The sequence below is a fragment of the Amphibalanus amphitrite genome, unplaced genomic scaffold, assembly GCF_019059575.1.
Source record: "Amphibalanus amphitrite isolate SeventyFive unplaced genomic scaffold, NRLGWU_Aamphi_draft 000235F_arrow, whole genome shotgun sequence".
Classification (NCBI taxonomy): domain Eukaryota; kingdom Metazoa; phylum Arthropoda; class Thecostraca; order Balanomorpha; family Balanidae; genus Amphibalanus; species Amphibalanus amphitrite.
This window is the reverse complement of record NW_024881730.1, coordinates 216,293-231,896: the sequence shown is the minus strand read 5'-3', so window position 1 is coordinate 231,896 and position 15,604 is coordinate 216,293. Positions and strand designations below refer to the sequence as shown.

The 15,604-nt window shown below is 49.1% G+C and overlaps 1 protein-coding gene across 1 annotated transcript in view; it reads left to right on the top strand.

Annotated features, from left to right (window-relative positions):
• The first annotated feature begins 2,783 nt into the window (after positions 1-2,783).
• LOC122385924 overlaps positions 2,784-15,604 on the top strand; it is a 101,571-nt gene continuing 88,750 nt past the window's right edge. Inside the window, exons 1-3 of the mRNA XM_043374592.1 lie at positions 2,784-2,853; positions 3,308-3,362; positions 7,566-7,725. The gene's annotated coding sequence lies outside the window, so the exon portion shown is untranslated. The remainder of the gene's footprint in view (positions 2,854-3,307; positions 3,363-7,565; positions 7,726-15,604) is intronic.

The following is a 15,604-nucleotide window of genomic DNA, read 5'->3' as shown; positions in this document are numbered from 1 at the left end:
CGCGGTAGTGCACATTGTGAGTGACCTCTGACCTTTCCCCGTCCCCTGGCCGCATGCCGTGTCGCCGGCCCAGACGACAGAAACCGGTTCTAGCCTCTACGCAGACTGCCACTCTGACCCTTCCCTCCCCACTTTACTATGTGTCGTAGTACGCACTCGCGAGTAACTGGGCGGAGCGAATGGTCACCGATACAGAGGCGGAACTGGTTGCCCTCCCGCTCGCCGAGCCACCTACCGCTAAAACCCGCGAGACCTGTACCTCCCGGGCATCAACTGTACACATTGTGACCAAATTTTTTTTTCCAAAGGCTATTATAGGTTGTCCGCAAATGACATCAGAGTGACGTCATGTTTTGCCGTTTTCGGCCCCCAAAAAAGGTTTCGCAGGAAGAGCTGTCAGGCCTATAGCTTTAAAGATACAAAAAATGTTCAGACATAAAAGGTGTAGAATTATTAGGGCTACAAAACTGCTATCTCGAAATTTTAATTCTTTTAAATTTTGACCCCCCAAAATAAAAAAAAAATATTTTTTTTTTCGAATATAATTGCCGACAAATCCAAACAAAGTTTTTCGATTTTCGAAAAACCGGTATATATGATAGCCCCTACCGACTACTATTCACATACCAAATTTCAGATCGATAACTTTTTTTGGCCAAGTTATTGCGAAAACACTGTTCAAAATTGATGACGTCAAATTTTCAAACTCAATTTTTAGCAATTTTAAACCACGTAACGCAAAACAAAGATCGCCATTAGGATTAGACTCTCCGTGACGAGCTGCATCGATTCGATACCCATTTTATGAAAACATATCAACTTTTAAAATTTGACCTTTTTTGACCTGACATTGACCTGACCTCCACCAGGAAGCAGGGCTGCGGAGTCGGAGTCGGAGTCGGAGTCGGTCGGAGTCGACAGTTGTAACCGGAGTCGGAGTCGGAGTCGGAGTCGATTTTAGAAACCCGAGCCGGAGTCGGAGTCGGAGTCACCGAAAATCTGTCGACTTCGCAGCCCTGCTATAGGTCTGCGGAGTCGGAGTCGGGAGTTGGAGTCGCTCGGAGTCGACAATTCTGCCCGGAGTCGGAGTCGGAGTCGGAGCTGGTTTTTGAAAGCCGGAATCGGAGTCGGAGTCGGAGTCGCCGAAAATCCATCGACTCCTCAGCCCTGCCAGGAAGTGACCTAAACCGTTCCTGATGTTCTTATAACCAACACCATTGAGTTTGAAATGAAAAATTGGCCATAAAACATGCATCACACAGCCCTAGTGAAATTGGGTTAATATGCTGACCCTTGGTGACCTGACCTGTGACCTGACCCGGAATTATCAGTGACCTCTAATAGCAACATATGTACTAAGCAACTGACGCCGCATCGCTGATTTTCGATAAAATGCGTGTTACTCGATGTTATAGCGCATTCCCTAGAAGACCCGTGACCGACAAAACATATTATGTTTGACACCTGACCTGTGACGTCATCGATGACCCCGAGATCAATGAAATTGGATTTCCCTCAACAAATTTGACAGGGCCTTCGAACGCCGTTTAAAGTTTGCGGATCCGTCCAGTAATTTCGGAGATACGGGGAGGGGAAAAAGCCCCCCCCCACCAGGTCGCGTTATAAACAGACCCCACCGGCCACCAGGGTGTGAGTTAACCCGACAGGCGGTGGGCCTCCCGGCCACTTTCCGCGCCGTGGGGGGGGGGGGGCATTTTTTACAGCTTAGGAACTACCTACTTGGCAGACCAGCCGATTCAGCGTAGGTATGTGCTTTCATCAGCCGTTTCGAATATGGTGAGCTCAGGTGACCTCGGTCACTTCGGTGACCTTGGGAGGTTACATGACCATTTCGCGAAAACGTCAAGTTGACCTTTGCAGGTCACCGAGGTCACCTGAGGTCACCACATTTGTTATAACGGCTGATGAAATCGCATACGCTGAAGCGACTGGTGGTGTTTTTCATCTCGATCAGCCGGAGTAGTTTCTGAACTGCAATAGGATGGCTGCAATAGGCTAAAACGGTCATGTGACCTTTCAAGGTCACCAAGGTCACCTGAGGTCACCACATTTGTAAGGTCACCGTCAAGGTCACCGAGGTCACCTGAGGTCACCACATTTGTAACGGCTGAGTACTGATGAAATGCTGATTGTGGGGGGGGGGGGGGGTGCAAGCTGCCCCTCCCCCCCCCCCCCGGTTCCCGCGCCTATGACTGGTGGTGTTTTTATCTCGAGCAGCCCAGTAGTTTCTGAGCTATAGAATGAGGAATGACAGCTATATTGATATTGGCGGATGATGCGTCAATACGAAGTTGACCTTTTGAGGTCACCAAGGTCACCTGAGGCCACCATCTTGAAACGGCTGATAAAATCATACCGCCTGATTCGATTGGTGTTCGGTCCGTCGCGATCGGTCCGTTGTTCTATGTACCCTGATCGGTCCAGTGCAAGTCGGCAGTGGTTCCTAAGTTACAGAATAGCTGCAAGGATGGCGGTCGAATAGGCATGGATGAAAGAACCTCATGAAAGAATAAGAATGGATAAAAGAAAGGTTCTCCTTCACCCATCATGGGAAGTGTTGCCCACGTGTTGCCCATCTCCACCAAGGCCATCTATTTGATCTCCACTACGATAATTGTTGGCAGTGGAATAGCGGGAATATCGTTACCACGTTTGGCGTTTGCGAGACAGCCACGGCGCGCGCGTCCGCGTGTGAGGTGTGCGCGTCGTGCGCGCGTGATTGCGTGTGCGATCAAGGCCATATAACCGCGTGTGAGGTGTGTGCGATCAATGTGTGCGATTGTGGTCCTTGCCGTTTATTTGGGCTTGTATTTGGCCCTATTCAACATTCAGGTCGGTCCGCGACCGCGTGTCTATTTTGAATTGTACTGGACGTAATGGGCCTTGACGTAATGGGTATATGTCAAGTTTAGGTCCTAACTACAACTGTGGCGCTTTTGATATGAATATGAAACAGCAAAAATTTTAGGTTTTAGGTTAGGTTAGGTTGTAGGTTTGTAGGTTTTAGGTTGTAGGTAGGTAGGTTTGTAGGTTAGGTTAGGTTAGGGTAGGATTGTAGGTTGTAGGTTGGTAGGTTATAGGTAAGTAGGTAAGGTTAGGTCAGGTTTGATTATGTTTTTTCTTTTATTTGCGAGACATATGAGTATCATTTTTGGATTCAGGATGTCAAATAATGTAAAAATATGAAAAATTTATCAATGAAATCTTCTTAGGACTTAAACTTGACATTTACCACGTAATGTACAGTGGACTGTCATACTCATAAGTCATAACTCATAACCCACAGTCTGCTGCTGGCCGGCGGCCAAGTCGGTATAATAAAAGCTGTCGGCGACTTTTCGGTAAGTTTGCCTAAAGGCCATTTCACGTAAGTGATCCTATGTGTAGGTCCTATCTGCTTACGTTTCCATCGCGTTTACGTGAAACAGCCTCTCTTCAGTCAAAAAGTCCGACAGACACCTATTTTTCTGGGTATTAAGGCCTGGCTACACTATGCGTTTTCTTCGTGCGTTTTTGCGTGTTTGCGTGTTTTGCGTGATATCGTTCTAGAAAAAAAGAACGATATTACGTTTTTGTGATGTTTTTCACCTTAAATTTTAGTTACGTAAGAGTTATATTAGCTTTTGTATATAACCAAAGTAAAAATTATATTGTTTATAACTTTTTTCCTAGAACGATATTACGCAAAACACGCAAACCTGCAAAAACGCACGCAGAAAACGCATAGTGTAGCCAGGCCTTTAGTAGAGCAGACGTCACATGAAGGTTTTCCAACCAAGGAGATGAGCCATAACCGGAGGTGCTTCTTTCTAGGAAAACCTAAACAAACCTAACCTGACCTACCCCGCGTTCGATGTCTCTCGGACGACGAAGATTCTACGTCGTCCGGCCAATCCCGTCCAAGGTCAGCGGGGGCTCGGCTGCGGTTATGGAACGTGATTGGCCGGACGGCGTAGAATCTTCGTCGTCCGAGAGACATCGAATGCGGGGCTAACCTTACCTACAACCTACAAACCACATACCTACAACCTAAAAACCTACAATCTAAAAACCTACTACCTAAAAACCTACAACCTATAAACCTAGGTACCCTACAACCTACCTACAAACCTACATCGCCTCTTCTCGGTTGGAAAACCTTCGTGTCACGTCTGCTCTACTAATGCCTTTTTCTGTTGGTAAAACTGGTCTCTGCTCTGAAGGCCAAGCACTATTATAATGGCATTTGAGACCTACATACTAGTAAAAAACTGTAAACTCTATACCTCATACCACAAACTCTATACCTTACATGGTTAAAGTTATATCAAGTCAAAATTAAAACTTGCAACTCACAACAGAAAACTTGCAAGTTGCAACCTCTCAAAACTTGCAAAAAACTTGAAACCATGTGTCAGGAGGCACATAAACATCCAGTGCCGGTTGTGCTTCGAACCTAGACTGTTATGGGCCTGTTCCAGTGCCTCCAGAAATCTCCAGAAAGCTTTAGAATTCTCCAGTCAGCATTCAAGCACCTCTCTTACCTCATTCTCTTACCTCATTGGGCTCCATCAAGTCTGTAAGTAGGCAGGGAAGGATAGGCTAGAGGATAGACAGAACCCTACACATATAAGATGCACCAGCCAAAAATTAAGCCAGTCATATGGTAATGTCATTCAAGACTTGACTGGAATCATGCACCCAACAGGTTACACAGTGCTAACAAGTTTTGCTAGAATCGATAAGAATGGCACAGAAAAACAGAAAAAAACTCGCAATATGTAGTGGAAGGTAAAGCTGTCACTGCTTTCCTATCCTCCAACTCCAGAAAGCTCCAGAAACCTCCAGTAGCCTCCTGTCAGTTCAGTTGTCAGGACCACATTTCACTGGAGGTTCACTGGAGGCTCTGGTCTACAATCGTGGTGTACATGTTGATGTGGCAATTAGGAATGTAAACAAAAGACTTGAGACCAAATTTACAATTTGCATGTAAAAAATACATTATTTTAATGTTGAAAATAATAACTTTGATGTGCTACGAGTACGCACCTGCGCCATCCTAACTGCCACACATGCATTCTTGCATCAACTATCGTTCACTGAGTAATGCTCTTACCCCTTGAATCATGCAGCTTAACTGTGATGGCATGAATATGGGTACTCTGGAAGCTCACGTCTGTCGGTGCAGATAGGTGCAATAGGTGCAGCGATCGAGTCATGCTCCAGAAGCAGAGAGGTCTCTGAACACAACATACCTACATATATTAGAGGCCAGTTTTACTAACAGAAAAATAGCCGCCTGCCGGAATTTTTTGCCTAAAGACCACTTCACATACGAAGCATAAAAGGTAAAGTCCTAATCCTATCCGCTTAAGTGCCTATCACGTTTGTGCTCCGTTGGTCAAGCGGTCTTTTCGCAAAAAAATCGGCAGGTGGCTATTTTTCTGTTGGTAAAACTGGCCTTTGAAGTTTTGAACCGCCGTCGCCTGGCCATGCCCTCCAACTGAGGAAAAGAAAAGGCTATTGTGGAGCATTCACAGCCGAAGCCAAAACAGTGTTCTAAAATTGGATATTGGTTGGGTGTGCCGATGAAGAAGAAAAAAATCCTAGGATGAGAAAAAAAGAAAGTAAATAACTGCAGTACCTATTTTTGCAAAATGGTGTAATGCCAATTTTTATGCTAACTGATAAACCAGGATTTCATGTCAGGATCTTGACAGGGTGTGGAACAAAAGGATGTGGGTGCATCAACTGTCAAGTGACAAGTGAACTGGCTGTTGGGAATACATGAAACTCTTTTCAGAGATGAAGTAAAGTCGGTCATTCACATTTTAGGGATGAAAATATTTTCCCCATTAGGTGTGATTTGCCACCAAAAAGGCTGAAAAATGAAACACTGAGCCAAAACGAGCTGGATCACGCCAGGTATGTCAGGTAACGAAACAACCTGAGGAACATCACCAGAGCCCTTCGCAAACAACATGAGCAGAAGCTGGCAGCATCCATCAAAGAAAACCCGATGTGCTTCTAGTGGTATGCTAACTCACGACTCAAGACCTAGAACGGCATTGGCGACCTGGAAGACGAGAACCGAGACATGGTGTCCTCTGAAAAGGCAAAAGCAGATGTCGTGAACAGATATTTCAGCGGCGTTTTCGTTAAAGAAGCCTCTGATACCATACCAGTTCTGGAGAGCCTTCATGACGGACAGCTTCCTGAGGACGTCGAAATCTCCGTGCAACGAGTACAGACCAAGTTGGCTGCGCTACGGGCACACAGCTCAGTGCTCACCACTCACCAGACCCTGACGGTCTTCACCCTCGGGTACTGAAAGAGAATGCAGCCGTCCTCTCCCATCCACTGAGCTGGATCTTCAGGAAATCGCTGGACTCCGGGGATGTGCCCCCAGAGTGGAAAATCGGCAACGTGACTCCGATATTCAAGAAAGGAGATCGCCGCCTACCAGCCAGCCACCGGCCGGTCAGCCTTACATACGTTTGCTGTAAGATCATCGAATCTATCATCAGAGACGAGCTCCTGCATCACATGTCAGCAAACGGCCTGCTTCACAGAGCTCAGCATGGCTTCCTGGCAAAGCGATCATGCAGCTCCCAACTACCGGAGGCACTGGAAGACTGGACTGCTGCCCTGGAGGACCGGACCCTGGTGGATGTGGTCTACATGGATTTTGCAAAAGCGTTTGACTCTGTGCCGCAAAAGCAGGGGCGCGGGAACTACTTTCCGACTGGGGGGGGCACACCATAATAGAGATTAACCTAGGGTACCCCCAAATTTAGTTTTCTCACCGGTTTTAGGCCACTTATTTTTCACCCCTCGGCTTTTTCAACAAAAAAGAAAACATTTGCAAAAAAGTATGGTATTCCGTCTCAAAGCTGTGGGGGCACCGCCCCCACGGCCCCAGAGTTGGGGGGGCAAGCTGCCCCCACTGCCCCCCCCGGCTCCCGCGCCTATGCGCAAAAGCGTCTTCTCGAGAAACTGAGGTCGTATGGTGTCGGAGGCAAGCTTCTCACCTGGATACGGGCCTTCCTAGTTGGCCGTCGTCAACGGGTTCTGATTCGGGGATGCAGCTCTGTGTGGGCACTGCACTTGTCTCTAGCGGTATCCTTCAAGGCTTACATAGTGTAGGTTAGGTATCCACAAATACTTTTTAATAAATTTGGTCCGAACCTTTTGAATGATTTACTAGAACAGAGCCCCGCCAAGCTAAGCAGGAAAAACGCTAAATCCTGTTATAGCATCGGATTTGGTGGCCTAAATCCGATGATATAACAGTATTTTTTTTTTCGCCACTGCCCTGAGGCGATATTTTTTTTTTTGCTTGGTGGAAGTTCATAAGTTTTCTACATGATTGGCTTAACTGTGTGCCGCCCCCCCCCCCCCCAGTGACGCGATTTCAGCTCCACTGGGGAGGCGAGGAGGGCAGCGGCATCACTGCGGGGCCTCCCCCCCCCAGTTAACATGTTAGAGGAGGCCCTGCACGGGACGGTGGTGACACACTGCAGGTATTCCTTTTCGTAAGTACTCAGCCCGCTTTTCATTTTCAGCTCGTGGACAATGACTGAGCACATCAGGAGGGACAAAGGTGGGAAGAAACACTCCAGCCCTGGCATTCCACTGGCACCACCAGTCGAGCCAAGGATGATGCTGGTGTCGCGGACCTTGCTGCTTTTACATCACCGCTAGCAGAGGCGGCCAGATTTTCGGGTAAGTGTTGGCGCCGACACTGACTGCGTCTGCAGAGCTCCCGGCAGCAAAACAGTGGAGTGGGGTGGCCGCTTGGTGTGGGGTGATCATCGGTATCATTGGGCTGGGGTTAACGACGTCATCGCGAGTGCGTCGTATCGGTTCAAAAGGCGACCCGCCGTCACCGTCACTCGAGGACGACGATAACGGAGGCTGGGGGGTGCGTTCTTTGCGGGGAAATTCCACGTGAAATTTCACGGCTCCGTCAGCTAATGCGTTCTTTGCCGATCGGCGATAACACTGGAATTTCGCGGCGCATTTGTCGTAGACACTTCATAAATGTAATATACCTGGATTTGTGAATCGCAGTGACTTCGTCGTATTGTGGCGGTAAGTTGCAAGTGATTAGAGGCAAATGGAGGTTTTATTAAAAAGTCACTGGTATGCATACAGCTTGTAAGAATATGGGTATAATATATCTACACCAGTTTGCTGGTTAGTAACAGCAGAAGCGATCCTCAAAGGTTTTTTGTTTGTTAAACGAACTACCTGCTTGTGCAATGATTGCAATGGTCGATACCAGTGCAGAACTTGTTTTGCAATTTAACCATTTTATTATTGATAATTTTGAATTTGATTTTGAGAGGACACCAATAGCTGACCATGACTTGTTAGAGGTTGTAATTTTATGATCTAATGACAAATCCTTTTTCTTCTATTCTCCTGCGAGATGTTGCCAGCCGATGAATCTTGCAGTTGCACCCCCTGCTGCTCGTGCTGCTGCTCGGGCTGGAGACAAGTTGCGGGTCTACCTGGGTTACCTGTACCTGCAGTGGCTGGACGCTGTGCGGCACAGTGGAAAGACGTGCCACAGGCTGTACATTTGGATCCCTTCCCATCACTTTCTCTATGGCATCAAACCATTCCCAAGAAACAGCTTCTGAGCCACTCCTTGACATTTTATCTTTTACTTCTCTGTACTTGTTAACTAGCCTGTACCATTTCTTGCGCAAGAACTCACAATCTGGGACCAAGTATCCCTGTTATCTAAAGTCCAGCTTGACTTCCTCCCACTGTTTCTGCTTTTGCTGTTTAAAGCACACTGCACTGTTCACCTTGGCTTCATTGTAGGCATCTATCAGCAAAGCTACTGTCTTGGAATTCCAGCGTATCCGCCGAGCTCCACCCGGTTTGCACTTGAGACGGCAGTATTGTGATCCTCAGACACCTCTCCTCCTTGCATACTTATTTAGCATTGGTCCACTGTGTTTTGGGCAGTTGAGACTTTCCTCCATAGTTTGAAACAATCTGTCACACGCTTCGCAGAGCCACATTGTCCTGGCAGAGAGAAATGTCTGTTAAAACAAATCCTAAATTTTGCTGGATTTTCTGGGGTTGTTTTTGTGCTATATTTACTGGGTTTATTGACTGAACAGGCTGTGAAATATACATGCTAGACATATGTTCACATTTGTTAGCTTGTGTAAGGTGGTTTATTCAACACTGACGATAAGTGACAAAAGTTTTCTGAAAAAAAATCCCAGAATCACTTAACACAATGTACCTGGCTACCTATTAGGCTGTGTCGCTAGTTACAGATCACGGTGCTCCTATGATTTTCCTTTGCTCCAGGACAACCGAAGACCAGCTGTATAAGAAAAACTTTCGATAAATTAAAACCTATCCTGCGCGTCATGTCAAAGTTTCGAGCAAAATCAGTTTCTGGCGTTGAAGTCTCCTGATACAGCCCGTTACAGTTCGGTGGGAAACAATGCCTAAGCGTGCATGTTTTTGGTGGTGGTGGTGGTGGTGGGGGGGGGGGGGGGGGGTAAACCATACTCTAGAAACTTAAGCAAGAATATGCCTTGGCCTTAGGACTCATATCAGATCTGCTACCGAATTGCCTCCACATTCCAGGTGTCTAAGCTCAATGTCTCTATTGTGGTGTTAGCTTTCTACTTCCAGATGCATGCGCTTACAACCATGACAATTTGGGACATTTAATCAAGAAACTGCACCTGTTAATCGGATGTTGCTTTGGATAGGTAGGTATACATAAATATATACCTACGTATTGGTTCAATGTCTTATCATCATGGCGTTCGGCGCTCGCACCTTATATAGGTACAGTCGTGTACAGGTTGATGGTCCCCTACTCTTTATCCACCGGGTTCCTATGGCTCAGCATTGGCAGCAGCCGCCTGGTATCGGTAGGCTGTGCTGCATGACCCGAGAGTGAAGCGGCACAGTCTACCAACGCCGTTTGACATCGGCTCGGGTCGCCGGGTGGAGCGCTTTGTAGACCAGCTGTTGCGTCAGACCAGCGCGGGGGGAGGGGCTCGTCTCGGTGGTTGGCGTGGGCTGGCGAGTGGTGTGGAGCGTGTTGGTGGACCATGGGGGCTGGGCGGGTGTGTGTGGTCCCTTGCTGCATTGCACATTTTGCGTCGCTTTACAATTGCATTCCTGTTTTTGCTAGGCACAATGCACGGAAGACCCAGCGAATATAATTTACTTAACTTGTGCATTGTGCAAAACGTGATTTGGCACGGTAATCGAGGCAACCATAGGTATTGTGCCTATGCATGATATTTAGGCAATACGTTTATGAAAACGGTAGATTGATGCTGGATGTCAATTCGTATTGCTAAATGTCGGCACGTATTAAATGAATGAATGAATCAATCAATCAATCAAACAGTCAATAGACATGTATAAAACCGTTTAAATGGCTCGCAACCACTAATAGCAATCACACCATCCTAACTCGGAAAAGCAGCCGAAGCCCTGATGAGGCTCGAACCGGGACTCCGCGCTGTAAATTTTGCCAATGATCCATCATCATTCCACCAAGCTAGAGTAACCGGCACCCGAACCCACAAAAACATTAATTGACTTTGCCGCCGACCTCCCGGCCCCGCCGCCCGCCCGGCCAGACTTTGCCCCGGCTATAGCCACCATCCGGTGTAGCTCAGCGTAGGAGTGCTCGACTGTCAAACTGACCGGTAGTGAGGGGCCCGGTTCGAAACGCTTCGGGTGCTGGATGTTTATTTCTCGGTGGGAGGCTTTACGTTTAGTCTACTTTTCAGAAAGATCATTTGGTGACTGACCTGTTTTCTTTCTTTGCTGCAATTCATGAGGAGGCCGTATGCACCCTTGCCTGTCCTTCCGCACCCCACTTGGGAGATGGGTGGTTGCCCCCCCCCCCATGGGTTTGTGAATATATCTAAAACGAATTTTTGGTGGGGGGATACGATCGGTTCTATGCGACAAGTGACCACACACGCCCAGCCCCAGGTCCGCTCACTCCCTACCCATATCACCCCTCCCCACACCACACTCCAGCCCGCCTCATCCACCGAGCCGAGCCATAACGAGCCTCAGCGCCCCGGGGCGCGACCTGTCAGCGAACCGGCGGGGACGCGGGCCGGCGGTTGCGTGCGCCGCGGGGGCAGGGGCGCGTCCAGGCGTCGGGGACATCGAGGCGGCGCGAGCTGGCGCCGCCACGGCGACACTGGACCAGACCTGATAATTGGACACCTCAACATTCAGTCGTTGAAGTCCAAACTGCCGGATCTGCGAGACGACATTCATAGAGGAGTTCACGGATTTGATATATTGTCACTGTTATTACATATATAACAGTGTTCGCTGACAGGTCGCGCCGCGGGGCGCTGAGGCTCGTTATGGCTCGGCTCGGTGGATGAGGCGGGCTGGAGTGTGGTATGGGGAGGGGGTGATATGGGTAGGGAGTGAGCGGACCTGGGGCTGGGCGTGTGTGGTCACTTGTTGCACAGAACCGATCGTATCCCCCCTCCAAAAATTTGTTTTAGAGATATTCACAAAGCCATGGGGGGGGGGGGGGCAACCACCCATCTCCGAAGTGGGGTGCGGAAGGACAGGTAAGGGTGCATACGGTCTCCTCATGAATTGCAGCAAAGAAAGAAAACAGGTCAGTCACCAAATGATCTTTCTGAAAAGTGGACTGAACGTAAAGCCTCCCACCGAGAAATAAACATCCAGCATCCGAAGCGTTTCGAACCGGGCCCCTCACTACCGGTCAGTTTGACAGTCGAGCGCTCCTACGCTGAGCTACAACGGATGGTGGCTGTGGCCGGGGCAAAGTCTGGCCGGGCGGGCGGCGGGGCCGGGAGGTCGGCGGCAAAATCAATTAATGTTTTTGTGGGTTCGGATGCCGGTTACTCTAGCTTGGTGGAATGATGATGGATCATTGGCAAAATTTACAGCGTGGAGTCCCGGTTCGAGCCTCATCAGGGCTCCCGCTGCTTTTCCGAGTTAGGATGGTGTGATTGCTATTAGTGGTTGCGAGCCATTTAAACGGTTTTATACATGTCTATTGATTGTTTGATTGATTGATTGATTGATTCATTTACGTGCCGACATTTAGCAATACGAATTGACATCCAGCATCAATCTACCGTTTTCATAAACGTATTGCCTAAATATCATGCATAGGCACAAGACCTATGGTTGCCTCGATACCGTGCCAAATCACGTTTTGCACAATGCACAAGTAAAGTAAATTATATTCGATGGATCTTCCGTGCATTGTGCCTAGCAAAACAGGAATGCAATTGTTAAGCGACGCAAAATGTGCAATGCAGCAAGGGACCACACACATCCGCCCAGCCCCCATGGTCCACCAACACGCCCCACACCACTCGCCAGCCCACGCCAACCACCGAGACGAGCCCCTCCCCCCGCGCTGGTCTGACGCAACAGCTGGTCTACAAAGCGCTCCACCCGGCGACCCGAGCCGATGTCAAACGGCGTGGGTAGACTGTGCCGCTTCACTCTCGGGTCATGCGGCACAGCCTACCGGTACCAGGCGGCTGCTGCCAATGCTGAGCCATAGGAACCCGGTGGATAAAGAGTAGGGGACCATCAACCTGTACACGACTGTACTCGTAGGGTGTGTCGTAATTTAACCTTTTCTCTCAAATCATGGTGCTCCTATGATTTTCTTTTGCTCCTGCATGGTAGGTCAGCTGTATAAGAAAAAACTTTCGAGAAATTAAAACCTATCCTGCCGCGTCATGTCAAAGTTTTGAGCAAAATCAGTTTCTGGCGTTGAAGTCTCCAAGTTCAACCCGTTTTGTGTTCCATTTTCGTGATATAAATGCCTTCGCTGACCAATTTGGTACCCAAATGAGCATTCTGTGAACCACCCGAGGGGTTTGTGCTGAATATTTGGACCATTTTTGGTGATAAAATGTCCAGAATCGACATGGTTCTAGATACGTGCGTCTGGAAGTAGGAAGCTAACACCACATAAGAGACATATTGAGCTTTGACACGGATCGGGAATTCGCACTAGCAAGGTGATGTTGATCATTGATGGCTCGATTCTGGGCCTTTTTGTCTAAGATGGTCTTCCAGCTTTCTTCCAGCGGTCTTACTAGGCCACGGCTTCCTTGACGTTTGTGGTTGTGCTTTCGGCGAAAGGATTTTTTCCGTCTTGCCCTCCTAGCTGTATTTTTTGTGCTCATGTTCTTAACGGGATCCTTGGTGGTCGCGAGCGATAGTTGACTGTCATAGTTGACTGGTGCGCGGTCACAGAGCCAGAACGCCCGCCGCTCCGTCCCCTCCGTCCACGCGCGCCGCGGCGCTGCGGCCGCCGCGGGGCGCCGGGAGTCGCGTGAGGCTCGGGTGATTCGCCGGCCGGCTGCGGTGTGCTGTGGGGCTCGGGATCTCGAACCACCACTGTCGGCCGCCCGTCTGGCGTCTTCCCGAGGGTCGGGCCGGAAAAAGGTTGCGCGGCCGGCCCCGCGGGTCGGGGACAAAGTTACAGTAGCGGTGGGCGCGTGATTCTCGATCTCGATTAGTTCGCGGCAGAGCTGGTTATCTGCGGGTGACGTAGTGCTTCAGCTGGGTGTCTGCTTCACGGCGTGCCCGGCGTGGCGGCCCCGGATAGAGGCGCCGGAGATGGGGCAGGCCATTACGGTGAGAACGCGAACCACAGCTAGGAGAAATAGCAGTCGGGCCATGGATGAAGTAATCTACTGGATAGGGCTCTTCGCCACCGGCCCATTGTTCCCCGCGACCCGGCGGCGGCCGGCGGGTTAGGCCTGCCATCTAGCGGGAGGAATATCGTGAGCCAGGCGGGCGGTCACGCCGCCCAAGCTTTCCAATGAGTGTATAGTCGGTCAAATATGTATCTTTCCCGGCCGCCAAGTGGCGCTACGGTCTGGATTCGATAGTTGGCTGAGCCCACACCCGCTGCCCTGGCGGCTCTGGCGGCCCTGTGACGTCACGCGCGGGGGGCGGAGCTACACAGCGGCCGGCTGGAGAGTGACCGCAGACCAGCACTGGACGGCCTCGCCGCCGGGTGCTCCGGCGGGTCTGGCCGGGAGAGGCGAGCAAGCGGATGCGTTAGGAATCTAACGATTGTGAGGGCAGCGCGATGATCTAATGATGGCTGTGCTTTCATGCGCCGTGTAAATTGTAGACTGAGTGCTATGAGCTATCAAAGGATTATCTGGTGTTTCAACAGGGGTCGCTGACCTAAAAATTAAGATGGTTGCTCTTGATACGATTGAATGCTTGGTGATATGATGATTAGCGCAAGAGAAATATTTAATCGAATTATGACCGGTTATTTTTTGATAAAGCAAAAACTTTTTTCATTTTTTGGCATTAACGGGAAAGCGTTAAGCCATATCTACTGAAAATCTTAACCTGCGCCGGGCCGGGGGGGGGGGGGGGGGCGATTTGCGCCCCCCCCCCCAGGTTTTTCGCAGATAGCCGAAAAACGGCGGCGTGCAGCGCCACCAAATTTTGCATACCTGTTTTTCCATCTATTGCGCATACTGTGTGCGAATTTTGACCTTATATGACTTAAGGTCAGGTCAACAGGTCGGTTTGAGTGACCTAACGTCACAAAAAGTTTGAACTTGCACCAAAGCTACAACTGTTGACCGATCGATATGAAACTTTCAGGAGTTAGTAAGGGTGACAATATCCACAAAATGTATGTCTCGGATTTTTTTTATCTATGACCTGAGGTCAGGTCAATCTCACAACCTCCCCATTATAAGTCAATGGGATAAATTTCAACTTCATCTGAATGCCACCCGATCCACACAATATAGGTATTCAGGATCATGGTGTTGCAGGTCCCTGGTGGTCATTCTACCGAAAGATGTCACCGGTGACCTTTGGAAGGTGTCGCTAGGTCATCCGAGGTCACCTGAGGTCACCAGCGGGGGTTTTCTGCAATAACTTTTGAGTGAATAGAAATAGAGACTCCGTTCGACGTTTATCATGTTTGTCTGATCAATGCGGATCGAATAATATGCAACATGACCTATTTCAGTCAGGTCATGACCTTGACCTTAGGTCAAATTTTCAACTTGACCTTTCGAGGTCACATGATATAGCTTTCGATGCGCTTTGACAAGCTAAGAACGATGACGTTCGAATCGATCCTTTATCTTGTCTGGATCAAAAGTTAAGAAAAAGTATCAGAAGTAAAAACGTTTTTTATCGCTCTTTCGAACGCCGCCTAGTGCCTACCGCTTGTCTCTACGACGCTCAGGAGTCGAGTTAGACGGGGGGGGGGGGGGGCGTAAAACCGCCCCCTCCTAAAACAACCTCCTAAACCAACCCTCCTAAAGATTTCTGCAACCGTTCTACCCTCATCACTCAACTGAATAATTCTCCCCTTTTCAAAAACGGTGCAGTGATACGGCATCTCAAACCTAGAGCGACTACACTCAAGTTCAAGCTAACGGTCTCCACTCTCCAATTCAGATACCTATCGAAACCTTTCCGCGACCCGGTGCTGTGGCTCAATCAGTGGGCCAGCTGGCCGCAGACCATACCCGCAGGGCATGAACCTTTGACCATATTAGGTCAACACGCCGTGGCCCCAGCCCGCTCG